The 12,988-nt window shown below is 42.9% G+C and overlaps 1 protein-coding gene across 3 annotated transcripts in view; it reads right to left on the bottom strand.

Annotated features, from left to right (window-relative positions):
* The window catches only part of ALS2 (alsin Rho guanine nucleotide exchange factor ALS2), a 100,893-nt gene extending 90,430 nt beyond the window's left edge, over window positions 1-10,463 (bottom strand). For 2 of the 3 annotated variants that reach the window (XR_008596575.1, XM_054972525.1), the window contains exon 1: window positions 10,374-10,463. The gene's annotated coding sequence lies outside the window, so the exon portion shown is untranslated. The remainder of the gene's footprint in view (window positions 1-10,373) is intronic. The other variant, XM_054972526.1, reaches the window with a different exon arrangement.
* Window positions 10,464-12,988: the final 2,525 nt, after the last annotated feature.

Genomic DNA, 12,988 nt, shown 5'->3' with positions numbered 1-12,988 from the left:
GATTGTGCTCGAAGGAGCAAAGATGCACTAACAGGTAGGCAAGATATGGCACTCTGGCTCCTCCAGCCCAGCAGTCCACATCCACCTCCCCTCTCTCTGTCACACAGGTCCAGGTGTCACCCCACAATGCCAGCTTCCACAATCAAGGTTAGTGGCCTGGGGGGATGGGGCAGCCTGAGCCTGGCCATCCAGGCACCATGGCCCAAGTCCTGCCACGGTGCAGGCTCCCAAGGAAGTCTACTTGGTTGGGAGAGCCGTCTCTCCCAAGCAGGCAGGGGCAGGGACGCCTGCAGACTCATCCAGAGCTGTTAGCACACTCCCTCAACAAAAGCCCCTTTGGGTTGCAGGACACAACTGTGGGTTGGGGCGGCTGAGCCATCGCTGTGCACGCCTCTTCTTTCCTTCATGCAGATGGCAATTCAACAGAGAGACCTGGTTGCATGGCCATTATAGTCCCTGTTGCTCTGATCAGATTCCAGTTACAGCCCAGTGCCTGGAGCCTCCTGCCTAGGGCAGCTGCTTGACCTGGGAGTCAGCCTTGCAGCAAGCATGCTAGGTTAGGGATGGGCCGCTCTGTCTCCCCATGGCCCCTGGCTGGGAGCAGCTCTCAGTGGCAGACATACTACGCTGGACAGAAGTTGACAATCTGTGTCCTCAGACCTCTACATGGTGAGGTGCAGGCTATTAAGAGTAACCATGTGCTTATATTCTGCTCTTCTGGACAGATTAGTGCCACACTTAGAACAGTGAACAAAGTCAGTGTTATTATCATCCCCACAATACAGCTGGAGAGCTGGGCTGAGAGGAGCAGCTGATCCAAGGCCACCTGCTGAGCTCATGGCAGTAGTGGGAGTCGAACCAGCAGAGTGCTGGCTTGGAGCCCAGCCACTTAACCACTACGCTACAGCAGGTCTCTCTGGGTTGTTCCACAACTGCCTCCCTGCTGTTTGTAAGCAGACGTCACTTGCTCCACACTTTCCCCTGCCCTACTTCCTCCCTTCCTGTCTCTTTCCCTGAGGGCTATCCCTTCACATGGCCAAGAAAGTGGGCCTTGATTCAAGCATGCCCCTACGGGGGTGGCTGAAGTTGGTGCTTTTGCAGCCAATGTGGCCCCTGTGGGAGGGATGGGTTTCTTGTCTGCTGCTGGGGGGTGTCCCCTCTGGGCTGGGAAGGGGACCTCCCGGGCCACGTGACTGTCAGGGTGCTGCAATCACAGGGTCTTTCCTCCGTGTCTGCTGGTGTTCTACTGGGGGAGAATGGCGTTGCAGGGAAGTGGCTGCACTTGCAAGTGCTATTCGCAAGACTGTCATCAGGTGCTGTTGTGTGATTGGTGGATGCTTCCAGCATTTCTATGTACTCTACTGCTTCTGAAAAAAAATTCACTGATGCAGCCAATATACATCCAATGTGTTGTATCAGAACGGTCAGATGAATTATAGAAAAAGAAGGCCCTGGGAGCTTTCCAAAATGTGTGTAGCATCATTCTGAAATTAAAGATGACCCCCCTCAGCAATTTCCTATGCACTTCCTTACTTGTATTTTTAAAATTACAAGCATGAAAACACAGCACAAGGATTCAGCATTTAGCATTACAAGAACACAAAGAATTACAGCAATTTGTGTAACTTTCACAGGGCACCAAGGACATAATGTGTTTTATGTGGTTTGTTATGAGGCACTACGCCCATTGCCAACTGAACTGAATCCCCCTTTGCAACTGAAAGGCAATAAATTGTCTCAGAAAATTCCCAACCCAGCTCTCCAGTATGAAATAAAAATGACGTCAGAAGTTGGCTGGTCAGCCCACTGATGACTGTATTTTCATCAAAGCCTCAGGCAGAAATAAGAGAGAAGACGGAAGGTAAACAGCTCTTGAAGCCCGTGTTGCTCTTGTATGGCATCTTTAAAAAAAAAAAAAAAAAGGTAGAGGCTAATGGTGTATGTTTGTCATTATTTTTTTTTTTCTGTTTATTAAACTTTTATTGCAGTTAAACCATTACAACATAGTAACATACACATATAACTTGAAACATTAACCAGTATAAAACTATTGTGATACAGGAGAGAGTTAAGTATATACAGTTAAAAGCTATATAGTTCAACAAAACTTATACGCTACAATGTAAAGCTTCTAGAGAGAGTAATTGTTTGGAGTATCTTTGATCTAGGCTGGATATTATTTTTATCAACATATTCAAAAAATGGAAGCCATTTTTCCATAAACTTAGAAACTGCAGGAAACTGTTCAGCTATATAGAGATCGTTATGAATTTTTTCCATTATGAAATGATTCCATACTTTTTCAAACCATGAATCTACAGAGGGTGCATGATCTTTCTTCCAGACCAATGCTATCTCATTTTTTGCGATTACAAAAAGAGTTGCAATCAATTCTCTTCTAATCTTAGGTATTGCTAAGTCTTCCCACTGGTCTAAGAAAATGATTTTGGGATCTAAAGGGACTTCATATCCTGTAATTGTTCTGATTGATTCAATCACTTTTCCCCAATAACTTTTTTTAGAAGGGCAACCCCACCAACAATGGGCAAATGTACCCGTCTCTCCACAATTTTTCCAGCATTGTGGGGAAGCAGATGGGTATATATAGGATAATCTCTTAGGCGTGAGATACCACCTATGAATAATCTTGAATGTTTGCAGCTTAGTTAGAGAGATATTTGATTTAAATATGGTTGAAGTCCAAATCTTATTCCATGTTTCAAGAGATCGATCTACGTTGCAATCTTTAGCCCAGCTGGATTGACAGAGGATTTGCTTTTTGTTCAGTGTGTTCAGTAATGTAGTGTAAAGTATGGAGATCATTCCTTTTTTTTGAGCTGTATAAGATCGTAGTATCATTTCAAACTCCGTCAGGGGAGTTTTCATTATTGATTTTATGCCGATATGTTCCATCATATTTTTAATCTGTAAGTATCTAAACCATGACATTTTTTGCTTTAATTTGTTTTCTATTTCTGATTTCTCCATCAGGCCTGAATTTGTAGCGATGTCAGTTAATTTTGTCATCTTAGCTTGCTGGAATATATTTATGAAATCTGATTCTTGACCTGGAGGAAACCAAGACTGATTAACAAATGAAGAAAATCTGGATTTTTCTGGAATTAGTTTAGCTTTAAATTTGTCCCATATCTGCAAAATTGCTAATAAAAACGTATTTTTGTTAATGCTTTTGGGTCTGTTTATTTGTTTGTTCCATATTAAATCATTGAAGGAGAATTTGTCCAATTGAGTATTGGAAAGGGTGGTCCATTCTGCTGTAAATTCCACGGAGATGAGTTGAAGTAAGTTTAGAAGTCTGATTGCTGCTTGATATAGGTTAAGATCTGGATAATTAAAACCTCCATCTCTAGATTTTCGTCTCAACGTGGAATATGAAATTCTTGGGTGTTTATTTTGCCATAAGAAACTATTGATCATTGTTTGCCATTGAGTAATTAGCGTTATGGGAATTGTTACTGGGATTGCTCTAAAAATGAAAAGAAATTTAGGTAAAATGAATGATTTTATTAAGTGAAATCTATCGAACCAGCTAAGTTTTAGTTTATTCCAATTGATAATTTCAGCTTTAATTTGGTTTGCTATTCTTTGGTGATTCAATTTGATGAGATTGTTTAAATTAGAGGTGATATTAATGCCGAGATAAGTTAGATGATTTGAGGCCCATTGATATTTGTAATGTTTACTAATTAGATTTTCAGTACTTTTAGAGAGATTGATAGGAAGAATTTGTGATTTTGATTGATTAACAATCAGGCCAGATATAGCACCAAATTCAGATAACAGGGGGTGGAGATATGTCATTGAGGTTGTTGGGTTAGTTAAGTAAATTAGCATGTCATCAGCGAAAAGTGAGATTTTAAAAGAGCTATCTTTGATATGGATTCCAAGTACATTTTCATTTTCCCTTAGAGCTATTGCGAAGGGTTCCAAAGCTATAGCAAAAAGCATGGGAGATAACGGACAGCCCTGTCTAGTGCCTCTATTGATTACTATTTTTTCTGAACGTAAACCATTAAGTCTAATGTTAGCTGTAGGTTGCGAATATATAGCTCCAATAGTATTTAGGAACTTCTTACCAAAGCCTAGGAATTGAAGGGTGTTACATAAGTAATGTTTCTCAACCGAATCAAATGCTTTTTGGATATCTAAAGATAAGAACAATGCTTCCGTCCTGTTGTTATTGCAAAACTCAATCAAATTTAAAGTTTTATAAATATTGTCTGTAATTTCTCTTTTGGGTATAAAACCTGCCTGATTGTTATGGATATAGTTGCTTATAAATGAGTTTAAACGTCGAACCAGGATTGATGTAAATAATTTATAATCATGATTGAGAAGTGATATTGGTCTGTATGAATCTGCTTTTGTTGGGTCTTTTCCTTGTTTATGTATAACTACAATATCAGCCATATTCCAAGTAGGGGGCAATTTACATTCGTCCAAAACCAGATTGCAGGTATTAGTTAGATGTTGAGCTAGCAATGTTGCATATTTTTTATAGAACTCTGATGGGTATCCATCGGGTCCCGTGGCTTTGTTATTTTTAGCTAATTTAATTGCTTCTAGGGTTTCCTGTAGGGAGATTGGTTTCTCTAAAATTAGTCTGTGGTTCTCTTCCAATTTCTTTACATTTTTAAGTGAATATAGAAAATCCATAATCTTAGTTTGTTTGGGGTTTGTTGATGAGTATAAATTCGTATAAAATTCTCTAAATACTTGCAAAATTGATTTGGAATCATGGCAATTTACTTTATTTTCATCTTGAAGTAGATGGATATTATTTTTCAAATTCTTCTGTTTTATTTTATTTGATAGAGTTCTTAAGGCTTTGGGGGTATTAAACCAATATTTTTGTTTAGACTTAATTAAACTTCTATGTACACTGTTACTATCGAGCGTTTCTAAAGTTTTACGTCGGACAGTTAACATTTGATACGTTTTTTTGCATCCTGTCAATTTGTGTTCTTCCTCCAAAATTTTAATGGACTCTGCTAAGTCCTGTCTATATTTTAGTTTTTCTTTGTTTAATTTCGCTGAAAGCGCTATAATATGTCCTCTTGATACTGTCTTAATCGTATCCCAGAGTATATTGGCCTTTATTTCTTCAGAGTTATTATCGGCTATGGCTCTTTCTATGATTTTTTCTATTTCTTTAGCTGCATGATGATTATAGAGTAAGTGTTTCGGCAAACACCATTGTTTGGAGCTCTGTTTTGGTGTTCCTGATGCTATTAAAACATTGACCCAGGAGTGATCAGAAATTAAGCACGATCCAATTTGGGAATCAATCGCTTGCTCGAGCAGTGATTCAGAAACTAAAATAAAATCAATCCTAGTATATGAGTTGTGCCTTTGAGAGTAATAAGTATAATCCTTTTCCCCTACGTGTAGATGTCTCCATATGTCAATAAGGTTATGTCTTTTTAAGGTGGGTGGTAACTTTGTCTTCCTATTTTTTTGAGCGGTTTTTTCCTCAAAATGTGTTCTATCCCATTTGTAGTCCATTATGTAGTTTAGGTCCCCCCCTACTATGAGATGACCTTCCTGAAATTTCTCCAGTTTTCCTAGTGTTTCTTCTATAAAATTTAATTGTTGATTATTAGGGGCATAGATGGATGCGAAGGTGTAGTCTTGTTCTTGAATTAAACCTTTGACAAAGATGAATCTTCCTTTAGGATCTTTGAGGGTTTTTTTATGTTGAAATAGAAGATCTTTTGTGAATAGTATTGCCACCCCCCTCGATTTTGAATTACCTGCTGCATAGTATTGTGAATGAATCCAGTTTGCCTTTAGAATATCTGTATCATTATTTTTAGCATGAGTTTCCTGTAGAAAAATTACCTGAGATTTAGTTTTGGCCAACAATGAGATCACTCTTCTCCGCTTTATAGGATTTCCCAAACCTCTTACATTCAGAGATGTCATTTTAAAATTAGAAGCCATGATTTAAAATATATAATTCTGCTTCACTTATATGACACAAATTTCAATCTACTACAATAATATCAAGCAGTAAAGAAAATACAATTTGGTGCTCTATTTTAAATCCACTCTCTTCTTTCACAAAAACTTATAGCTAATCTCTATATCCTATCTATGGGGGTTTTTTGTTTGTTTTTTGTTTTTTATTTTTTTTGTTGTTTTTTGTTTTTATTTTTGTATTTTTGTATTCCCCCCCCCCAAGGGAGTATTCACTTATAATTTTCCTTATTATTTTTTTTTCAATTAATTTTTAATTTTTTTTTTTTATTATTACAAATATAATATAGTTATCTAAGTAAATATATGAACTTTGATATGCTTCCTTATAAACTTGTTACCTTCTATACTATACAAAACTATACAACCCTTCCCTCCCTTCCCCTAGTTCTTAGAACTTGTATTATTAATAATCTTAAACCCCTAGTTTCTCCCCCTCCCTCCCCTCCCTTTACCCTTAAGATATCAAATATCTTTATAAGCACTCTTAACTAAATAACAATTTAACAATCAATTTACGTGCTACCAGCTATTTCTTAGAACTTTCAAACTGTGTCGTTAACTTCACGCCACAGTTTTGGTAGGTAAAATTCCAAATGAAAAGTTCTAATACCACGGAGCTGTGTTGAAGCCTTCACTCTCCCCCCCCACCCCCAATCTCCATTTGTATTAATTATAATATATTAGGCACAACAATAGCTGATTAATTCAATTAAAAGTTCTTATCCTCCAGAGTCTGCTAGGGATTTCTTATCGGGATCTTACTTCCCTTCTGTGGAGAAAGCATGTCCGTCGATTTTCTCTTCTGATTTTGCTTGCTTGTTTCCATGGGTGTCTCCACGCCGATGTTATTCAAGAGTTCTGTTCCGTTCCTTAAATTTGTAGCAACATGATGTTTCCCGTTCAGAATCACTAATATCTTGACATGATTTATCCATTTATATCTGACGTTGGCATTTCTCAGCGCGTCTGTAATGGGTTTCAGTTCTTTCCTTATTAATAATGCTTCTCTCGGTAAGTCCGTATATATTTGCACTGGAGTTCCATTGAACAGTATTGAACCTGATATTTTAGCTGTTTCAATAATTTTCATCTTTATTTTTTGATCAGGTATCTCTATGATTATGTCTCTTGGCACAGGTCTGTTCTTGTATTGCTTAGGAGTTCCAATACGGTAGGCTTTTGTAATCAGGGTGTTTACCCCTTCTTCTAATTCCAGGTGCTTTGCAAGCCATCTTGTGATTACAGGCATTAAATCTTCCTTTGGTATTAAAAGTTCATCAATCCCCCTCAGCTTCAAGTGATTCTGTCTCATATTGACTTCTAGGTTGATTAATCTTTCTTGCTGGTTTTCAAAAGCCTCATGCAGTAAGCCCACTTCTCTCTGTGCCGAGGAACTTGCGTCTAGAGCTTTATCTGCTTTTAAATTAGTTGCATGCAAGTCCACTTTTATTTCAGTCAGTTGTGCCGTTAGTGGGGCAATCATTTTAGCGATTTGATCTAGGATTTCATTCTTTAGTTTATCGAGCTGAGGGTCTAGGGTGATATCTGAATTATGTACCTTTTCTATCGCATGAGGAGATAGTCCGTCCGCCATTTTGGATCTCTCCATTTTTGTTCCTTCGCTCTGCGTTCTCTCCTTAGGCGCCGAAAAAAGTGGCTGTAAGTTTTTAGCTGCTTTCACTAAGTTCTTTTTCTTCTTAACGTTATTATTTTTCATAATATAACGATCAAATGTAAAGTTGTGTAGCTTTGTTTGGAGAATTGGGGGTTGGGAGGAGCGGAGGTCTTCAGCACACGTCCATCCCGGAGTCAGCGACGCCACGCCCCCCTATGTTTGTCATTATTGACCGGGAAAGGTCAAAAAGCACCATGGGACATATGGCTACCATCGAAAGCCAATTAGAAACCCAAATTCAAATTCAAGTCCATGCTGTTATTTTGAAGATGAGACAGCATAGTTGTAACAGGTTAAGGCCTTTCCAGATACTGTGGTTGTTCTGTAAGAACTTTATTTAGAACAATTCAGTTACCCCAGCAACATATATGTATCTATTTATTTATAGACTTCAACTGAAAAAGTCCCCAAGGCAAGTTTACAAAATACTCAGTAAGAAACATCAATAAAACACCATTTCCAAAAATCATGTATCAAACCATCTGCAGCAGCGCCAAGAGTGTGCTGCTGCAGCAACATTAATCTAAAAGGTTGAGAAAAACAAACCAAAATGAACACAACATAAGTGGTAATAAAGAAAAAAAACTAATTAATTCTCTGATTTTATTGTTCTATATTACATTTTTATATTTGCTTTTCACTTCTTGTATGAACTTTCATGTTTTGATTGTTTGGATTTGTTTTTTTTCAACCTTTTGATTACCTTATTTATTTAGGATTGGGTCTTCCTTCATTTTTTTCTTGTTGCAACATTAATTCAGTTCAAAGGCCCTTCAGATCTACCTAGAATACCTTTGGGGAAAACTGCTATCCTTCTTAAGAAGGAAGAAATCACGAATCAGCAGCCAAAAAAGCCCTCCCCTCGACTCTCACCATCATGGAGAAACTAGCTGTTTTCTTGACACAACTGTAGATTTTCAGTAACCACAGCCATTCTTTGCCACAGCGGACAGGACTGTTGCTCCAGCTGTACTGAAGGGACAGTACATGCAGTAATGATAGAAACCTGCTAAATCTGTGATAATGCAGTGGTGGACCACACTGACTTTTTGTCATGCAACCTGTGGCTCTTCTGAACACTATTCCCCAATGTGCCCCCTGCCTCAAGTTTCCAGGTAAGCCAACAAGCCCTTTTTCTGGCACAGCATGTGGTTCCCACCTTGAAACAGCTGGTGCCCTGAGCATCCTAGAGGCACAGGCCTCATGCCAGGGATGGGTAAATACAACTGTTCTGGTAGATGGTAAATGTGAATGTAATTCTCCATGAATCACAAAGGGAACACTATTGCGCTAGACTGTACACATGGCATCAACATCTAAAGACCCTCTCTCCCTGTAACTTCTGAAAAATTGCCACTTTCCTTTTCAAATGCATTCTCCCTTTGGAATCTGTACCCTGTGGTGGATGACATATTTTAGCAAAATATATTTACAATGTGGTATCCCCCTAGCTATAGGACTGGCTTCATTTTATTAAATGGGGACAGAGGTACCATCCAATGTTACTGGTGAGAGTCTAATAGCAAATATTACCTCAGGAAAAAAAGTTGCATTCAGAAAGGCCTTTAAACACAGCTGATAAAAGGGATGTAATCACACCTGTTGAAATTTTGCTAGAGTTTGTTACTGTTTTGGGGGGAGAATAGGGGACTGGACCACACTGTCAAATATATCTTGTAGAGTTGCGAGCTGGCCTGAAGAAAAATGTCCTGTCCCTTTAATAGAGGTTTAATATGTAGAAAGGAACAACTGAAGTTTCTTACTGGCACCCCCTGGTAAATAACACCTTCTTAGCCTTCTGTTAAAAGGGCAGGACATTATTCCCCATCCAGGCAGCTGGCAATCTTAGGCTTATGAGGAAAAAGACGACGACGAAGGCAACGGGGAACCCACAATTACTGCCTCGCTTTGACCCGCAGCTCCAGGTGACGCCAGAACTGATGAAACAGCTGCTGACCTTTTTTTTTTAACCAGCCGCCACTGCTCGGAACAAATCCAAGCCACACGCTTCATAAGCAAGCTGGGTCTTTTCAGTCAACGGCAGCCTCCTCTTCCGCAAGTCAGACAAATGTGGGACGGGGGAGGGGCACGGGGCACCCAGCAGCCGCGCCTTAGAGACCAGCGGCATTGCCAGGGCGCAAGCTTTCGAGAGCCACAGCTCCCTTCTCCTGAAGAAAGGCGCTCTCGGAAGCGCCTCCCCTGCCACAAACCGCGTTGGTCTTCCCGGCGCTCCTGGACTCCGGCTCGTTCCCGCTCCCTTCGCGCGCGCCCCTTCAGGAGGGTCAAAAGGCGAGAAGCCCGCAGGCCAGGCCAGGCCAGGCCTCTCCGGCCTCAGCTTGCAGGTTCCTTTGAGCCCCTCGAAGAAAACAGGGCAGGGCGCCTCTCCGCCCGCCCGCCCGCCTCCCCTCAGGGGCGCCGAGGCGACCACAACGCGCGCCCAAAGGCCCGGCGGGCAGGTGAGGCCACCGGGGGCGCCCGCCAGGATGCTCCGCGTAGCCATGACGACGCGCAGGTGAGGCTGTTCCAAGAGCCAGGCGCCGCCCCCGGCCCCAGACAAAGGCACGTGACTGAAGTTTCGCTCTCCGGGGGGGCCCCGACGCCGCGGAGGGAGGGGGGCAGGAGAGGAGCCGCTCGGCCGTCGGGACTCCGGCTGTTCCAACGCCCTCCCGCCCGCCCGCCCGCCTTCCCCTCTCACCTGCAGCCGCGCGCCCTCGCATCCACCGCCTAGCTCCTCGCCGGCTTCCCGGGACGCTCAAATCAGCTGATTCACGTAAAGCGGGGAAAGGGGCGGGGCCTGATGGAGGGGCGGGGCCGCCCTGCCTGCCTCGGGCTGCGCAGGGGAGGGGGGCGGGAACGGGGCGAGGAGAGCGAGCTGACGGGGTCTCGAGCGGGACAAACTACTTGTAAGGGCGTTCCCGCAAACGAGCGGGGAAGAAGCGTGCGCTGTTCTGTACGCGGGCCGGGGGGGTGTGGGGGGTTGCCGCCGCCTCCAGGCCCGGCCTCAGCGGACCCGGCCTTGGGGTTCACCACACAGCTCGGGGGAACAGAGGCCTGCAAGCGGGGCGGGGGGGGAGGGGGGATGTCGCCTTTCTGAGGCTCAAAATGGCTGCAGAAACCAGATCGAGACGGGCCGCCGTGTTAGTCTGTCTGCAGCCGTGGGAAAGAGCGAGAGCCCAGGAGCGCCTCGGAGACTGACAGCATTTGTGGCCGGAGCTGTGGCGAGTCTGGTGCTGTACCTGAAGAAGCGAGCTGTGACTCACGAAAGCTCACACCCTGCCACAGGTGTGGTCCGTCCCGGAGCCGCGCCTGGCTGGCCTCGTGCTCTTTCCCACCGCAGAAGCGAGGAGAGGCTTTGAGGCAGGCGGCCGGACGAAAGCCGAGAAGGCCTGCGCTGCTGCAGTACGCAGGAGCCGAGCAACTCGTGCCTAACGCCAGGGAAGGGACAAAGAGAAAACCTGTTAGGATGGCAGACTCTGCTGGGTTGAGACATTCCTGGAGATTTGGGGGTGGCGCCTGAGGACCAGTTGTGCTTCTGAGAGCCAAGCTAGAAGTGATGCCTGACACAGGTTGGAGGCTTGTCAGCTTCCCTTAAGTTGTAATGGGAAATATAGGCATCCTGGTCTTGCAGCTGTAATGGAGAGCCAAGCTGCAAGACCAGGATGCCTACATTTCCCATCAAAACTTGAGGGAAGCTGACAAGTGTCCAACCTGTGTCAGGCGTCACTTGTAGCTTGGCTCAGAGATCTCTAGCCACCCCCTGGAAGTTGGCAGCCCGAGTACCTGGGAAAAGGCTTTTTCTTTCACTTGAGGAAGTGAGCTTTGGCCCATGAAAGCTGAGACCCTGGGAAGTTTTGTTGGTCTTGAAGACGGTGGTGGAGAGTGCCCTCAAGTCAGAGTTGACTTATGGCAGCCCTTGGGGTTTTCATGGCAAGTGATTAACACAGGTGGTTTGCCATTGCTGGCCTCTGCAGCCCTGGTCTTCATTGGGGGTCTCTCATCCAATTACAAACCAAGGCCGACCCTGCTTAGCTTCTGAGATCTGATGAAATCAAGCTCACCTGGGCCATCCAGGTCAGGGTGGCCTTGAAGGTGCTGGTGTGAATTTCGTTGTACAGCTACGGACTATCACAGACACCTGCCTGATGCTTTCAGTTGTATCTCATGGTTAAATTTTGTATGTCATTTCAACCAATTTCAATTAAACCAATTTTTGGTTTAATTTTCAAGACCTCCAACCAAATGATGCTCCCCCCCCAACAATAATTCTGTGGTGCAGTGTGGGATTCCCTAACACACAATTCTCAGCACTTGCCTCAGCTACAGTTTCTAGGGCTGTCCAGAGAAAGGCATTGCAGTCTTAAACTGGTTTAAGGTTGTGATGGTTCTTCAGTAATTGGCCAAACTTTTCTGTCAGCTAACAGTGCAATCGCAGCATCACACTTTTCAGTGGACCAGTAAATCTGTTAGTGGCTCTAGTGTGAATGTCAGTCAGTCAGTACCTTTATTGGCATAAAACAAAGTCAAACAAGATCAGTATTTGAATATACAAAATGCAAATACAATCCAGAATCAGTCATCTCTCCAGAGCTTAAATCCTGTACTCTAATTCTCATAGCAATCCAAAGAAATCTCATACTGAGATGGTAATATGGATTGTACGCTATTGCTCCTCGTTATTTTGTGAAGTGAGAAATCACAAAAGGCTTGCGATAATTTTAAAGAACCTTTCTTTATACCTAGGACTGAATGTTCCGCTTTGTGTGTTCACATTACATATATGCTTTATGTACAAGGCAAAACTCTACAGTACAATGAAGGGTAAGATACCAGTTTGAGCAGAAAAGAAATGCACTCAACATTTATTTTATAGAGGTATAGAATAAAATATGAAAAAAAAACCTGTTTCATCCTGAGCTCTGTGCTGTCATCCCCAGATGTATAATTATATAAATCAGTGTACATAAGTTTACTGCCCCCTCTGTGTGTCAGCTTGTGGCTAGATAAGGCTCTTCCTACAGGTTCCCTTTCAAAAGCAAACAAGAGTCCATTGATTGAATAAGGAAACTTTACTGCAGAAAAGGTCCATTATAGTCCACTGCCCTGAATAGGAGACTCAGGATGGTACACAGTCATTGTTACCAATGAAGGGCAAAGCATAAGGTACAGAGTAACAGTTCCCATCTGCATCAGCCTCCCCCCATAGTTCTCAAAACAACATCTTTCAGTCTTGGGAAGCTGCTCTCCGTCAAGGCCAATGCCTGGTGGAACGGTATTAGACAAAACAGTCTCCTCCGGTGGGAAAGCTGCCTG

Source organism: Eublepharis macularius, chromosome 2 (genome assembly GCF_028583425.1).
Source record: "Eublepharis macularius isolate TG4126 chromosome 2, MPM_Emac_v1.0, whole genome shotgun sequence".
Taxonomy (NCBI): Eukaryota; Metazoa; Chordata; class Lepidosauria; order Squamata; family Eublepharidae; genus Eublepharis; species Eublepharis macularius.
Note: the sequence above shows the minus strand (reverse complement) of the source record. Positions and strands in the feature narration are given on the sequence as shown.